Raw genomic sequence first — 16,327 nt, 5'->3', positions numbered from 1 at the left:
AGCTCAGCGAGTATTGACACTGACGTATGCTTCGATTAGTGGTTCTCGCTCGGGCGCATGGTAAGTTGTGCATGGATCACAGAGAATAGCATGAGTTTCCACATTCTGTGAGTCTTCACGGTGTCATGCACCTTGAGTCACGTGATAAGATGTGCGGATTGGCTGTCTCAGAAGCAAAGGCAACTGAGACTTGTCCTCAGCCACCCGGATTGAGGTGAGCAACCGCATCACCACGAGGACCTACTAAGTAGTGGGAATTGGGCATTCCAAATTGAGCGAAAAGGGGATTCAAAAAAAACTTTTAAAAGATTAAAAGAACTGTAGAGACAATTAATCAGAATTGATATCAATTGCAACTGATAACTTTAGTGTAAGTGAACAACTGTTCTTAACATTTCTGTAACATGCTCACTATGGTACTGTGAACACTAAAGCTTCTATCGCTTCAACTATTAACAGGATCAATATAGAAATAAAATAACATTAATTTACAAGTTATAATCAATAATTTACTTGAAGCAAATATAGGTGTGCTTGGAGTTGAGCCCTTCATCATGCAAGTACAATATTTTTGTATTAGACATGATGGCATCTTTGTTTGCTTTCAAGCAAAGCCAAGTGTGGCAATACTTGTAATATTTTGATTCATTTTTGTAATTAAAAATATTTAATGATTCATATATACACCACAAAGAAAAACCCAACACATGTACAATGAATCAACATTTCACATTCAAACCCCACTAATATCCCTCCCTATTTACCAACCCCACCCTGACCCCCAATGAACACCCCTGTGGTCCCACACACACACACACACACACACACACACACACATTTTTTAATAGAATAGAATAAACATACATAATTATACTAAACTACACTCTCCATATCCCTTCCCCTAGAGTCCCCCCCAAAAAACTAAATAATTTACCCATTTGTTAACAAATCAGTCCCAAAACCCCAGCCTTCTACTTACCCCTTCCTCGAAAGCTGCCACCCTCCCAATTTCCACACAACATTCCGAAAAAGTGGGCGCTCCATTCGACTTCTGTCCCCTTAAAATTATTTCCCTGCCGATAATGAGACTGATCAGACTTTTATGTGATTTTAATGTGATTATTCCCCAAATGTATGACCCAAAATAGGGGCAAAGTAATCTAGAGGGGGTCCAATAGAATCTATGTAATATCTTGAATTGTATAAGGCGAACCCTTGCAGCTCTAAATGCAGACTTTACATTTTTTAGAATCCTAGTCTACAGTCCCTCCTCCAATACCAAGTTTAAATATTTCTCCCATGATCTCTTGATAGAAATGAAAGCTCCATTCCCCAGACTCTGAATTAACAGGGAGTAATATACTGATGCCTCATGACCTTTTCCAAAAGCAGTAATCACCGCTCCCAGAGTATCTGCCGCTTTAGGGGAGTGTATGCTACTTCCAAAAATATTACAAAGCAGGTGGCGCAGCTGTAAATGCTTATAGAACTGAGATCAGGGAATCTCAAAGTGTTGAACCAAATTTTCAAAAGATCGAAACACTTCACTCTCATATAGGTCACAGAGTGTAGTAACCCCTCTCGCAATCCACTCTGACAAGCAAAAAGGGGACCTTTCAATACATCATTGTTATTAAATTCTACTCTATTAGTATTAGGTTTTGTTTGAGTCATGCACACCAATGGACAAGGATTTGTTTTTATGGTGGAAAGGAAATGCAAAGTGGTATGAGAAACTCTGAAGCTTATCAGACCGTTTTGTGCGTTAAATATCTGAGCACGGGCAGGGCGCATTTTATAAAAAGACAACATTCACAACTACTTTTTCCAAATAATAACTTGTGAAATGATAAAAATGTGATAACCTTTTTATGTAGAATCAGAGATTATATAAACTCTAGGACACTGTATTTTAAAGATAATTTTTGTAAAAATACAAATAACTTTACAGATCTTTATTGTAAAGCGTTTAAACAATGTTTTCCATGCTTGTTCAATGAACCATAAACAATTAATGAACATGCACCTGTGGAACGATTGTTAAGGCACTAATAGCTTACAGACAGCAGGCAATTAAGGTGACAGTTATAAAAACTTAGGCACTAAAGAGACCTTTCTACTGATTCTGAAAAATAACCCAGTGTCCCTGCTCATCTGTGTGAACATGCTTTAGACATGCTGCATGGAGGCATGAGGACTGCAGATGGACAGAGCTACAGGGAGACAGGAAGGACAGTTGATCATCCTCGCAGTGGCACACCACGTGTAACAGCATCTGCACAAGATTGGTACATCTGAATATCACAGCTGCAGGACAGGTACAGGATGACAACAATAACAGCCCGTGTTACACCAGGAATGCACAATCCCTATATCGGTGCTCAGAATGTCCGCAATAGACTGAGAGAGGCTAGACTGAGGGCTTGTAGGCCTGTTGTAAGGCAGGTCCTTACCAGACATCACCGGAAGCAATGTCGCCTATGTGTACAAACCCACCTTCGCTGGACCAGATAGGACTGGCAAAAAGTGCTCTTCACTGACGAGTCATGGTTTTGTCTCACCAGGGGTGATGGTCGGACTCACGTTTATCGTTGAAGGAATGAGAGTTACACCAAGTCTGTACTCTGGAGCAGGATCGATTTGGAGGTGGAGGGTCTGTCATGGTCTGGGGTCGGTGTGTCACAGCATCATCGGACTGAGCTTGTTGTCATTGCAGGCAATCTCAAAACTGTGCGTTACAGGGAAGACATCCTCCTCCCTTATGTGGTACCCTTCCTGCAGGCTCCTCCTGACATGACCCTCCAGCATGACAATGTTACCAGCCATACTGCTTGTTCTGTGTGTGATTTAATGCAAGACAGGAATGTCAGTGTTCTGACATGGCCAGTGAAGAGTCCTGATCTCAAACCCATTGAGCATGTCTAGGACCTTTTGGATCCCCCCAGAAATGTCTGGGAACTTGCAAATGCCTTGGTGGAAGAATGGGGTAACATCTCACAGCAAGAACTGGCAAATCTGGGGCAGTCCATGAGGATGAGATGCACTGAAGTACTTAATGCAACCGGTGGCCACACCAGATACTGACTGTTACTTTTGACCCCCATGAATCAGTCCAACCTGTTCATTCAAAATTAGTTAGCCACCTCAAAAGAATGATTCACTTCCAAATCAGACATAACATTTTCTGTGCTACTTTTTGGGCAAAATCTGTGGAATTCTGCTAAATACGTTTAAAAGTACAAATGTGTTAAACTTAGAGCACTACATAAGCCAAAAGTGTGTGAGGTCAGAGCTCTTAATCTGATGTCTCTTAATGTACTTAATGTCCTCCTGTTCCCTCTCTGATAAGATCCTGAGACAGACACACCCCCGGATTCTTCTCATCTATTATTCAATACCAGCAATTCACAGCACAATGAGACTAGAGGAGAACCACTCTGAGAAAACAAAAGCGATGGCATACTTCTGACATAAAAGGACATCAAGCAGCAAATGATAAGTTAATATCAGTGTACTTGTTTCTGTTCATAATGAACAGATAATGAATGAATGAATGAATGAATAAGGGATCCAAAAACACAGTCCTGTAATCTGTAAATTTCAGTTCAAAATCATAATCTCTATTTAAATTTTTCCTGGATGGCACTACCTCTTTCACTTGTCAGGTCAGATATCTTATAGAATGTCCAACAGAAATGTTTCTAAATGCTTAGTCATCAGAATTCCCATGCTTTCTACTTGACACATAGGAACGGATCAAGGCAATCACCATACGTAAAAACCAGAGGCTGTACCAGTTAACAAAACTTGCCTTATGGTGCACTGTAACTACATATTACATGTGTTTTTATGCCTTGTAAACATAAACATTTTGTTTTCTGTGCATAAAGCATTGCAATTTGTTAATTTACATATGACACCAAGGTAATTTTATCTTGCTGAATTGTAAGAATTACTTATTTTTTTTTCAACTGTCATAGAATTACATCTTATCTTTTTTCTTTGTAAAATACTGTGCATTATTAAAAAATATATTATGATTTAATCATCAATCAACTATTTAAAAATCTAAATAATATTTGTGGTGAACGTTTTGGCAGGGCAAGAAAAAAATATAGCCCAAACACGCAGACAGAAATCTTTATTTTTGAGCCCTGCATTCTGTTTAACAATTTACTAAGACTTTTAGACACACTCCGATATGGTAATACCTTGGTTTGATTCATATGATGACAAATATTCAAAATTCAAAAGACTAATTTTGAATTCGTCTAATCAAAATTAATCATCAGGTTTGAGTTGACATAAGTGCTTTGGTGTATTCAAACATCTAATGACAAACCAAGAATATTTTGTGGGTTGTAGTGTAGGAAAACTCTTGTCATGTGCCACTTCCCCATGCAGCACAAATGTTTCTCATGCTTGAGGAAAGAAGAAAGGCTGCCTAAGCTTGATGATATACCAGAAAGAGAGACAGAGGAACAGACAGAGCTTCTTTATTAATTCATAACAGTCTACATCAGGGCTATTCAACTTCATCGACAAATGGGCCAGATGGAAAAGATCTTCGGGGTATGCAGGCCAAGCCAGGATATTTTGTCATCGAAAAGCTTCTATCTACAGATATTGCAGGCTTATAGCCTAATATTTGTTTACCCCCCACAAAAACAAAAATTCATTAGAAATATTTCCACCAAGCAGGAAATTCTGGGGGAAAAAATACAGGTAACTTGAGACAAAAAAAAGTGTTTTCAAAATTGGTCCATTACAGAAAGAAAAAATCTGACTGATTTTCAAACTTTTGACTTTTAAAATTTCTCGACCAAATTAATGAATAGAACTTTTCTGTTGCTCCAAACTTAAGCTTGTCAGTCGTCCATGATTTTACATCTTTAATCTTCCCCTTCCGTTAAAATTATGGATAATGATCATTTGTAGCGCAACCTCTTAAAGCATCTAAAAACGCAGCGCACATGCATGAGACACTGTAAAAACATCAAGACAGGGCGCGGCATCTGTTTAATGCAAGTTTGCATAGGAAAACAACTGAACAACAGCATGAACAGACACAAAACATATTCGATGTAAACAGCCCCTAGACAACTGACGAGCTCACACAGGCCACTGAAACTTCCAAATGGGCTGCCAGTTGAATAGGCCTGCTCTACATCTTCACTGAATTCCTAAAATCACAGAAACATTCAATATTTCCATTTTATGTTGCGTGGATACATAACAGCTTTGCTACATTAAATCCACACATTGACAAACAGTCAAATTTGAGCATATATAAACTGTAGAATGAACTTGGGATAGGGTTGCATTGTCATGGTGTGTGCAAACACTTAGCATGCTTTGTTAAGCCATGGAGAATCCTCTCTCAGCTATGCTTTTCCACGGCAGATTTCCGTCTCCGTCTCTATGGCCTCCTCCTTTCTTAAAGGTGGGTGTATGAAATATTAATGCTGCAGTACAACTGTGTGCAGAAGAGAGGCCTCTATCAATGTGAGCGTGTGTGTGTGTGTGTGTGTGTGTGTGTGTGTGTGTGTGTGTGTGTGTGTGTGTGTGTGTGTGTGTGTATTTGTGTACTAGAGAAACAGCCGGCTAACTCTGGCATTGCTGCTGTTCCAGAGACACCCGATCTCTACAAATCTCCTCAACCTGCTGGGGCCTTCACAGTCACTGCTACTGCAGCTAATTTGAGGGTAAATACTCTAAAACACTGATCCAATATCAGCATTTTCTTAATATCGTAACATTTAAAGGAGCAGTTCACCCAGAAATTAAATTTACATTTTAACCAACCCTGCATAGAGATGTTGGAGAAAGAATCACCATTGGCTAGTACATTTTGTTTTACTCACCAGACTTTTGATGACATGTAAGAGTAATGTAACTGAAAACTAAAAAATATATTAAGCAAATTGAGAAGAGGGCATATCTATAGTATTCATATATATATTACTTCACACAAATATTATGATGGATTGTAAATTTTGTTTTATATTTTACTTTACATCCTTTTAATCACATTTTAGCTTTTTAAAAATGTCACATTCTATCAATTCATATGATGTCATGAAATGGCATCAAGTTGAATACAAGCTGTTGTCAGTATTTAAATTACATACAAATTTTTTACAAAATATTCACAAGGCTGGAACCTAATAATTAACATAGAAGTACATGTATAACAATTATTTAATAATTATATTAAAAAAATTATCATTTAAATGCTACAATATCAAAACTTTTGTTTTAACAAAAACATTTATTACACTTACTACATTACTACATTTAGTTGAATGTTTTTATTTGTACTTGTGTGATTTACATTGAGTTTACATTGATGTGTACACAGATCAGCCACAACATTAAAACCCTCCCTAATATTGTGTAGGTTCCTCTCGTGCCACCAAAATAACATAACTGAATAACATTCTGAGATGGTATTCTTCTCACCACAATTGTACAGAGCGGTTATCTGAGTTACCATGGCATCTACACTAATATTATAATTTCTTTTGTTTCCATGTCTCAACATTGAGATTCATATCCCGGGTTACCAGAGCCAGCCAGATCCAGCTCTGTTCCTGCTTGGTGTTGGACTCCACTGCTATGCGTCACTGAAAGACGACGACAAACTACAGCCGGTGCCAGCCAGGCATCACTTCAGTCTTTTGACTTCAGAGGATGAACTGATACCAATTCCAACTGTAAGACATGGGATTCTTCATCTGCCACTGCCTGAACCTTGGATTTAGGATGAACAGCACCGAACCTCACCGAAATGACCTTCGGGTTGAACTGCGATGCACCTCATTAATCTCTGCCTGCATCACCTTTGTCTATTGATGGACTACATTCTTTAAATGGAATACAGAGACTATCATTTAATTGCCATCAAAAGCCTTCATCATCCAACTAACAAGGACAATGCATCTATGTGAACTTCTGCAGTTAATCCAGGATGGACTTCAAAGACATTAGTCGTTAATCTTACAGTTCATACAAAATCTTTTTTTTTTTTTAAACACTGGACCTTAACACTTATTTAGTTTACTAATCTTAAACCATTACTTGCACTGCAAATAAATAACTAATATTTGGCATTATATTCATGCAGTTTAGCCAGAGGGGAACTGGCCCCCACAGTGAGCCTGGTTTCTTCCAAGGTTATTTTTCTCCATTAACCAACGTCTTATGGAGTTTTGTGTTCCTTGCCACAGTCGCATTCAGCTTGCTCACTAGGGTTCTAAATACAATTTTTATTTAATTTCTATACACCATTTACAATCATATTTATTCAAACTACACATTGAGCACTCTCAGACTTGATAGATATTACAGGTACATTTTTTGTTAATGCATGATTTCTTGTAAAATTGCTTTGAAACGATGCATGTTGTGAAAAGCGCTATACAAATAAATATGACTTGACTACCGTAGACTTTGTCAGTTCGAACCTTTCTGTCCATTCTCCATTGGCCTCTCTTATCAACAAGGCATTTCCGTCCACAGAACTGCCGCTCACTGGTTGTTTTTTTGTTTTTGGCACCATTCTGAGTAAATTCTAGAGACTGTAGTGTGTGAAAATCCCAGGAGATCAGCAGTTACAGAAATACTCAAACCAGCCCATCTAGCATCAGTAATCATGAACAAGGTCCAAAATCACTTGGATCACATTTTTCCCCATTCTGATGGTTGATGTGAACATTAACTGAAGCTCCTGACCCATAGATGTGTGATTTTATGCACTGCACTGCTGCCACACGATTGGCTGATTAGATAATTGCATGGATGATTGTTGGTGCCAGATGGGCTGGTTTGAGTATTTCTGTAACTGCTGATCTCCTGGGATTTTCATGCACAACTGTCTCTAGAATTTACTCCGAATGGTGAAAAAACAAAAAACATCCAGTAAGGGGCAGTTCTGTGGATGGAAACGCTTTGTTGATGAGAGAGTCAATGGAGAATGACCAGACTGAAATGACAAAGTCTACAGTAACTCAGATAACCAACCGCTCTGTACATTTGTGGTGAGAAGAATAGCATCTCGGAATGCTACTCTGAGATGCGGTTTGGCATTGTTTTGGCGCCACGAGGAGGACCTACACAATATTAGGCAGGTGGTTTTAATGTTGTGGCTGATTAGTGTAACAAGTGCTAAAATGTTACTTCCTCTTTAAAGGTGCAATCAGTTACTATTTCCTCATTAAACTCCTTGTTTAACTCCTAAAGACCTGAATTGTAATTTTGCAATATATTTAGGAAATCATGACCACTCACATTAAAAGTATCCTTATAAAAGCTGTTTTAATCTACACGGAGAGTGTCCGCATATGGGGGCTGCCATATTAGAATCACACAACCAGCCGAATACTACTCGCTTAACCTCAGTAACTGTCCGTTCTTTTGACACTTTCACTCATTGATTAAAGTAATCATGGCTGATTGTGAATACTAAATTTCTACAATGCCATCTGAAACTGAAGCTCCACAATCAAATATTTACTGCTGAATTAGCACACCGCACATTAACGAGAGAGAAGTTGAATGTTTCTTTTTAGCTTTTTGTTCACTAACTGACTGTAAATAACAGAACCGATTTTAAAAGAGACATGAAATGAAAATGGGGTGCTAGGATCTTATCCTTGTACACACCATACACAAAGTAAGCCAAAAAGGAACATTAACTTGCATAATAAGTATTGAATTTCATGTACAAATATTTGTATTGTACTGTACACATTCTCAAATCTACAAGTTCTCGAGTTTTGCAACACGTTTTACCTTCCAACAGACATCAAACAGGCATGTTACACTGCTCTGTAGCCTTGCTGTAATATGGAGCATGTTGTGAAAACATTCAGTGGAAATGTTTAACCGAAATCAGAGTTGACCTGGTTAAATGCAATGTAAATTAAATATAGGCAACATGCAAGTGATTTACTCGCAATGTAGAGGGCTGTTTACACACCCTCATGGTTATCCAAACATGTATGACTTTCTTTTATGAAATACAAAAGATGTTAGGCAGAATGTATGGTACAGCCTCAGTCCCCATTCCCCATCCCCAGCGTCAACATTCTTCAAAACTGTGTTGCACAGAAAGAAAGTAATTTTGGTTTGAAATTACATGAGGGTGAGCAAATGAAAACAAAGTTTTTATTTTCGAGTGAACTAGGCTAACGGCATTAGAGAAGTAGTCACAGATCTAATTAGAAAATTATCTGTATTTTGTTCTACCTGCATAATGTTATCAAATGTCTAAAGGTCTAAATAGGTCTAAATATCTGAATTCAGAGCTCTTCCAAGACTATCAATCAAAGGGAATGACTGAAATATGAATGCTTATCACACTGGTATTGTAGTCTACAAGACTTTTCAGTCTTGACTGAATCTGAGGATTACAGAATCAACACAATCTCTATTGGGACTGACACAAAAAGAGAGAGAAGTTAATATCAGTTAGCAGTAGATATAAAGACAAAACTACCTGTATTAACCTTTTGTAAAAATCTGGTTAATCAACTAATCAAGATATGTCTGTTGCTGATCAAGCTACAGTATGCTAACATCAAATAACACAGCAATACAAAATTGTTCATGGTGCAGGCCACAGGTTACACCTTAAGGAAAGTCTTGACACATCTCTCTGGAGGTTTAACATTCAAAAGCACCTAGGTTATCAGTGTGCCTGATGCTTCAGAGTTCAATACAGTGAATGTGCTTCCTGCACAGTATAATGAAAAGCAGGTCACTGCCCCAGGCACTGGCAGTTCATTTACACAGGATTCAATGCAAATGCATGCAAGCAATTCTGTAACACTGATCCTATGATTTATAGCTCATTACAACATTATATACAGTCAGAGAATGTAACTGCGTTATGGCTTTAAGTATTCCATTGTAAACAGCCTGGGCCTAAGACCACAAGAACTTGCACTGCAAAACCCTGACTGATAGGGGAATGTTATCTCCATGCTTATTACACAGGGTATTGTGATATAAGCAAGTCATATGAACAGCAATAGAGCAGTTTTGGAAGCTTTTAAAAATAATGCCTGCAAAAAAAACCATTCATAGGGAAAGGGAAACTAGTTGGTGAGTGATTTGGAGGTCTGCACATCATGTGTCATTAAATTCAAATGATGGGTAAAAACTGATTTTTAAAGTTTGATTGCTTAATATATTATAGTAACATAACAGGCTGGCTGGGGAATGTTTTAATTGGTCAAAAGTGACCTTTAAAAGGTGATGAGTGATGAGTCTGAACTCCGAGCTCTGAATGAACACAGAATTGTGCACAGCACACAAACTAATCTGGATTATCAACTAAATTAGACGTGTCTCTAATCCGCCATTGCCTCTTGCTTTAACCAATTGATTCCAAACCGGTGGGAAACTGTAGCATGCTTCCTATCTGTCTGTCCCGGTGCTGATAGCTTACTGAAATGTTCACTTCTTCTTTGGACCATCTGATAAAAACATCATGTTTGAGAAATACACAAGTCAGTTATTTGAGTCTGCTGCAGCATCCATGTAAACAAATATTATTTGGCTATAGTCATATAATTATTGTGATAATCATGGCCTATTTCATCCGTATTCGCAGTCTTCCCAGCAAACATAGAATTAACATTCTCCGAACGTTGGCGTAAGCTTCCTGTTTGGCTATTTTCGGCAACAAATTCTAAACATTCAAGGAACGTTCTGTCTAGGCTCTGGGAACCTACGATTTTTAACACTTGGTTAATTTTATTTTATCCACCAGAAAAAAATTAAGAAAAACCCAAAACAAAACCTTTTGGAAGCCTGTGGTAGCTACATTGAGGAAACTCTTCAGCCCGTTAATTGACACACGTCTAGCAGTGATCTGTATAGGCTACTGTACAAAACGACAAGTATTGTAAGCAGATCACTGCAGCAGCAACTTCAAGTCTCAACGGGCTCAAAATACAGTTAATGACACCAAAGCATGCATTGCTTTATCTGGTCGATTTTAGAAACTATCAACACGCAACGATCAAAAGTAGATAGATAATGCCAATGCTCTGACAGATTGTGTTTAGAGATTTTTCAAATTGTGTAGATGTAGTAGCCATATTTGCAAAGAGTTAAACACTGGAGTCAACACATACACGTCCGCACGACTGCTTGCAGGGGCAACCCATCTTACTAACCCACATCAAGACTCTGGCCTGTCAAAGCACAAGACTCAGGGGCAGTTTACACCGAACGCGTATTTGCGTCTGTCCGCGTTCTTTTAAAAATTGTTTTCCTATGTAGGCTAAATATACACTAGATGGACGTCTTTGACCGTTACGCCGCGTCTCGTGCAGGAGCGCTGCGTTTTCAGACACCGTTTCAAATGAAAAAGAACTTAAACAGTTAAAAAAGCGTCTCGGGACACCTGCGTTCTGTTGCATTCGTGGTGCTCTTTTTTTTTTTTTTTTTTGCGCAAGAACGCGTTCGGTCTGAACAGCCCCTTATGTTGTTAATAAAAAGTCCACTCACCCTTCTTGAAGGACTTGTACGATCAGGTTAAAAGTGTCAATCACAGACTGCTCAACGGAACGATTCTATAATGCGTTACATTGTATCAGTGCATTCGGCATGCCTTGGTTGTCGACATGAATTCACATGGCACTTTTTGAACGTCCTGTGCCTCATCAGCCCGAGTTGCACAAATGAGAGTCAGACTTCTTAAGTGTCCCTAAAAGTATTGGGTAGGTTGTTTTCAGTGGCACTGCGTGTTAGTAAGTCGCTATAACAGGACATTGAATTTAAATAATAGGTCGCACTCTTAGTCGAGGTTGAATCTCAGTTTTATGCCTCGCCCTCTTCTCGCAGAATAAACCAATAAAAATGCATACAATTCTGCTGGTATATACGGAGGTGGGAGCCAGCTACAAATGGGCAGGACAACGCCAAGTGGGCTGTACATACGGGTGAACACGTCTGATTGGTTGAAGTTGTTTATTCCCACACGGAAATGGTCCGATTTGATCTCCGGCGGTAATGCAAACTTGCTTTATATTACATAAATTAACCCTTAAAGGGATAGTTCACCCAAAAATGAAAATTCTCTCATCATTTACTCACCCGCACTAATGCCATCCCAGATGTGTGTGACTTTCTTTCTTCTGCAGGATAAGAATTAAGGTTTTTAGAAGAATATCTCAGCTCTGTAGGTTCTACAGAACTTAAATATTATTCTAATAATCTTTGTTAATGTAAGTCAATTAGAAAATAATAAAATAAAATATATTTGTATATGTTTTGATGTTTTATTTTTCATATATCAAATAAATAATGCAACAAATCAGGAAAAATCTCGAACAAGATTCATTGCTTTCACACTAAAATTTCATTAGATGCAACTGGCGGTCAGAAACATATTTAGCTACACATTACACAAGTATTTTCTCAGGTACTTATTGAGTCGTAATAGATACACAACTTGCATCATTTCAGTAGTACCATGTCATGTCATACTGTTCATGTGTTACACTTGCTATAGTTTACTTCCATATTGTTTCTTCATGAAACAAAAGCGCTCCCTTGAGTAACAAATTATATGTGTACATGCATGTGGGATACTGATAATTCACCATTGTTGCACAGAAAACCAAGGTGATATAGGATTTATTTGTATAAAAATAGTACTTATTTATCGTGTAATAAACAAAGAAATATAAATCCTATGATAGTAAACTTATATTGATATGAAATAATCATAAAAAATATATAGAATTTTTGGAAGTGCAAAAAAAAAAAAAACTCTCTTACATACTTAGGGTCTCTAATGACCCTGTACACTTTTGGTACTTAACCTTTAAAATTATTAAAATTTGTCATTGTGTATGTGAAGTGTTACATGATTTAAAGTGTCAATGATTGTTTTTAATGATGGAGCTTACTCAATTTTTAACATGTTTGGATTTCTGTAAATACTTCAAGATTGCACTGTTACCCCCATATTTACTGTATTTCGAGGGTTGGAAGGGTTACTTTTTAAACATATTCCAACTACAGATTACAGAATACATGTTGTAAAATGTAATTTGTAACGTATTCCGTTAGATTACTCAAGGTCATTAACATATTCTAAATACTTTGGATTACTTCTTCAACACTGGTAGATTTCTTTAACTTGTTTTGACTAAAAACTGCCAGTACAGTAAGACCTAAATATCATATGCAGTGTTGTTTCTAAAACATGATGAATCAAATTGATCTTGTTTTAATTAATTTTAGATATTTTTACAGGAAAACAATATTAAAAATATTATTATCAAGAATTCGATTTTTGCCCTAATGTCAAAGGTCTTAATAGAAAAAAAGAAATTATGATCTAACGTGAATATTCATGATGAAAAAAATATGATCGGTCTGGTAACATGTGCATGTAAAATGGCTAGAAAGTGCGTTTTAGCTTAGTGTAAAGCTGACAATTTACACAAGGTTTATTTCTACATCTTGTGCTCCAAACTTACTTCAAACTTACTTCTCTGTCTGCTTGTATGAATGTAACACATCATAAGAAAGTGTTTCACTGCTGTTCAAATGCTCTTTGGATCGCATCATTTATATGTATAAATGTTTTCCATCTGAAAGAACAAAATATTAAATGAAACAAATGACAATAAAATGCAAAGTAATCTTCTCAGTAATCAAAATACTTTTTGAATGTAACTGTATTCTACTTACCAATTATTTAAATTGTAATTGTAGTTGAATACAGTTACTTATGTTTTGTATTTTAGATACGTAATCCCATTACATGTATTCCTTTACTACCCTATGGGATGATTTTAATCTCATTATGATTAATGAACGCACACACAATTATGCACACACAACTGAAAGGCAAGGCAGGCAGCTACCACTAGATGGCAGTCGCAGAATTACCGAGTTGGCCTGCCCTGGTTTGAGAACAGGTGATAATGGACAACCCAGTCTCATATAAAAACGTACCCTGACTACATTGGTCCAAAGTGCAAAACGTAGAGGGGTTACAATAATGGCCCTTGAATTGTATGACCGTTACGTTTTTTTTGCCTATTCGTTTGCGTCCAAGTCACGTGACTTTCAAGATTCCTGCATACATTGTTCGCATTCTCCCGAAGAACCTTTAAAACATGGATAATACCATTTTAAACCAACAAGCTGGTTGGGTAAGTAAAACTAATCTTTTTTTCTTTTTTTTTCTTTTATTGCATACTGCAAAAAAAATTTAAAAGTAACTTCCTATAGACTAGCAAGTTAAAAACAATGTACATTTTATATATTTCACATATTAATTACATTTTATAAATATTCATTTGATGAGATATTAACAAAAAAATGTTGGCTCTTCATTATTTATGTTATATTATTGTTTAGAGTGCGAGCTGATCAGGGAGGAGAGAATGTTGGCGTGGCTCATCTGATGTTTTCTGTACGTGGCCAGACATTAACTGCTTTATAGCACAATCAGAGGCAAGATAGATTAATCTAAGATTGTTTAAATGTCTTTAACTACTACTTGAAAGACTTGTAAATGTAATTATTTTTTGTAATTTGTCTTTTTTTAAATGAAGAGTAGATAGATCTCTGGATGGGAGTCAGTTCCACTAGTGTGTGCAAGATTTGGTAGAACACGCTGGTGACTCCCATCCAGAGATCACGCCAGGGTCTCTTATCAACTGTTCTCAAACCAGGGCAGGCCAACTCGGTAATTCTGCGGTAGCTGCCATCTAGTGGTAGCTGCCTGCCTTGCCTTTCAGTTGCGTGTGGATCGTCAATGCAGAAAAGGCGGAACGCAAGTCTCAAAATCCAAATGAACCGAACAGGATCGACTCGAACAAGGAATCAATAAATGCACGCTTGTCGCCTGATCCAGAAATGCACAGATTTATTTTTGCATGAGCAATTTTTTATTTATTAATGTAGAGCATAGCACGATGGTTCAGCGGTAGCACTGTTGCCTTACAGCAAGAAGGTCCCTGGTTTGAGTCCTGACTCACCCAGGGCTTTTCTGTCAACACATTCTCACACCCCAACTCGTCACATACGGACGCTCGGGCATATGGAACGCCAGGCAGTTCAAATATACGCGAATTTTAACACGTAGACAACACTTCAACAACACGTTGTTTGCACGTTGTTAACGTGTTGTCTACGCGTTGTCTACGTGTTAACTTTTCATGCATTGTTTACGTGTTGTTAACGTGTTGTTTACGTGTTAACAACGTGTTGTTAACGCGTTGACAACGTGTTAACAACACGTAAACAACGTGTTGATTTCATGTGATTCTGAGCCATTTGGCCACTTGTCCAGTTTGAAGGGGTGAGTGTTGCACTTTTCCATTGGCTGCTGAGTTGTAGGGTTAAACCATTTCTGTAAGCCTGGGGGGGGGGGTTGCCTGCCACTATTTAACATACTAAGATCCTCTAATTTCTTGGTCTTTTTCTTCCTTTTGTGTGTAGCCTATACAAATGCAATATTAGGATTGCAGTTTTAGGACTTAAAATAAATTATTATTATTATTTTCATCATGATAAATTGCCCCCTTTTGCTCCTTTACTGCCTATTTTGGTAAACAAACACATTAGAGGGAATTCATGCTTTTTACAGCATTCATAAACTTTAGTTTTATATCTTAAAAAACATTAACAGTTGTGCGGGGAAAAACTAACAGCAGTGGTACTCATTTAATGTTGGTGTAAGATACAGACCATTGTAATAAATACTGTATATGTCTTTGGAAAACAACATGAACCTTTTTCAGCATTTTAATTTAATGTAGGGCTTTGACCAGCAGAGGGCACATTGTGACTAATTATGGGGCTTGTTAAAACCTAACCGGACCTCTTTTTGTTTAGATATTAAGCACTCAGACATATGTACACATGTGATATTACCCATTTTGATGAAATGTACAGCCTTCCAAAGACTGTCGGGATTAGAATGAAAGTTTGTAATTAGGTCAGATAGTAACTGATTTGACTTTCCTGACAGCAGATGTACACTACTGTGCCAAACTCCTAGGTCATGCTTAAAATTCTTATTAAAGCCTAAAACCTGAGAAGTAAGTGTTTAGCCAGTTACAGCCTATTTATACATAATACATTATATATATTAATGTGGTTCAAAAGTTTTAATTGTGCCCAATATTGTGCAAATGGTCTGATGGCCCTTGTTAAATATCATCAGACTTCTCATCTAATTTTTTGGCAATTAAATCAAGAGTCTGGCTATCCATAGCTGTTTTCACACTGCATTATTTTCTGGGAGTATTGTCTCGCTATATGAAAGGTACGGAGCGTGAAAGGGGGG

At 37.5% G+C, this 16,327-nt stretch overlaps 1 protein-coding gene across 1 annotated transcript in view; it reads right to left on the bottom strand.

The window, feature by feature from the left end:
* The window catches only part of LOC127660925 (SERTA domain-containing protein 2-like), a 70,396-nt gene extending 58,630 nt beyond the window's left edge, over positions 1-11,766 (bottom strand). Inside the window, exon 1 of the mRNA XM_052151412.1 lies at positions 11,521-11,766. The gene's annotated coding sequence lies outside the window, so the exon portion shown is untranslated. The remainder of the gene's footprint in view (positions 1-11,520) is intronic.
* Between the last annotated feature and the right edge of the window lie 4,561 nt (positions 11,767-16,327).

The sequence above is a fragment of the Xyrauchen texanus genome, chromosome 20 (genome assembly GCF_025860055.1).
Source record: "Xyrauchen texanus isolate HMW12.3.18 chromosome 20, RBS_HiC_50CHRs, whole genome shotgun sequence".
Taxonomy (NCBI): domain Eukaryota; kingdom Metazoa; phylum Chordata; class Actinopteri; order Cypriniformes; family Catostomidae; genus Xyrauchen; species Xyrauchen texanus.
This window is presented reverse-complemented; position numbering and strand designations above follow the sequence as displayed.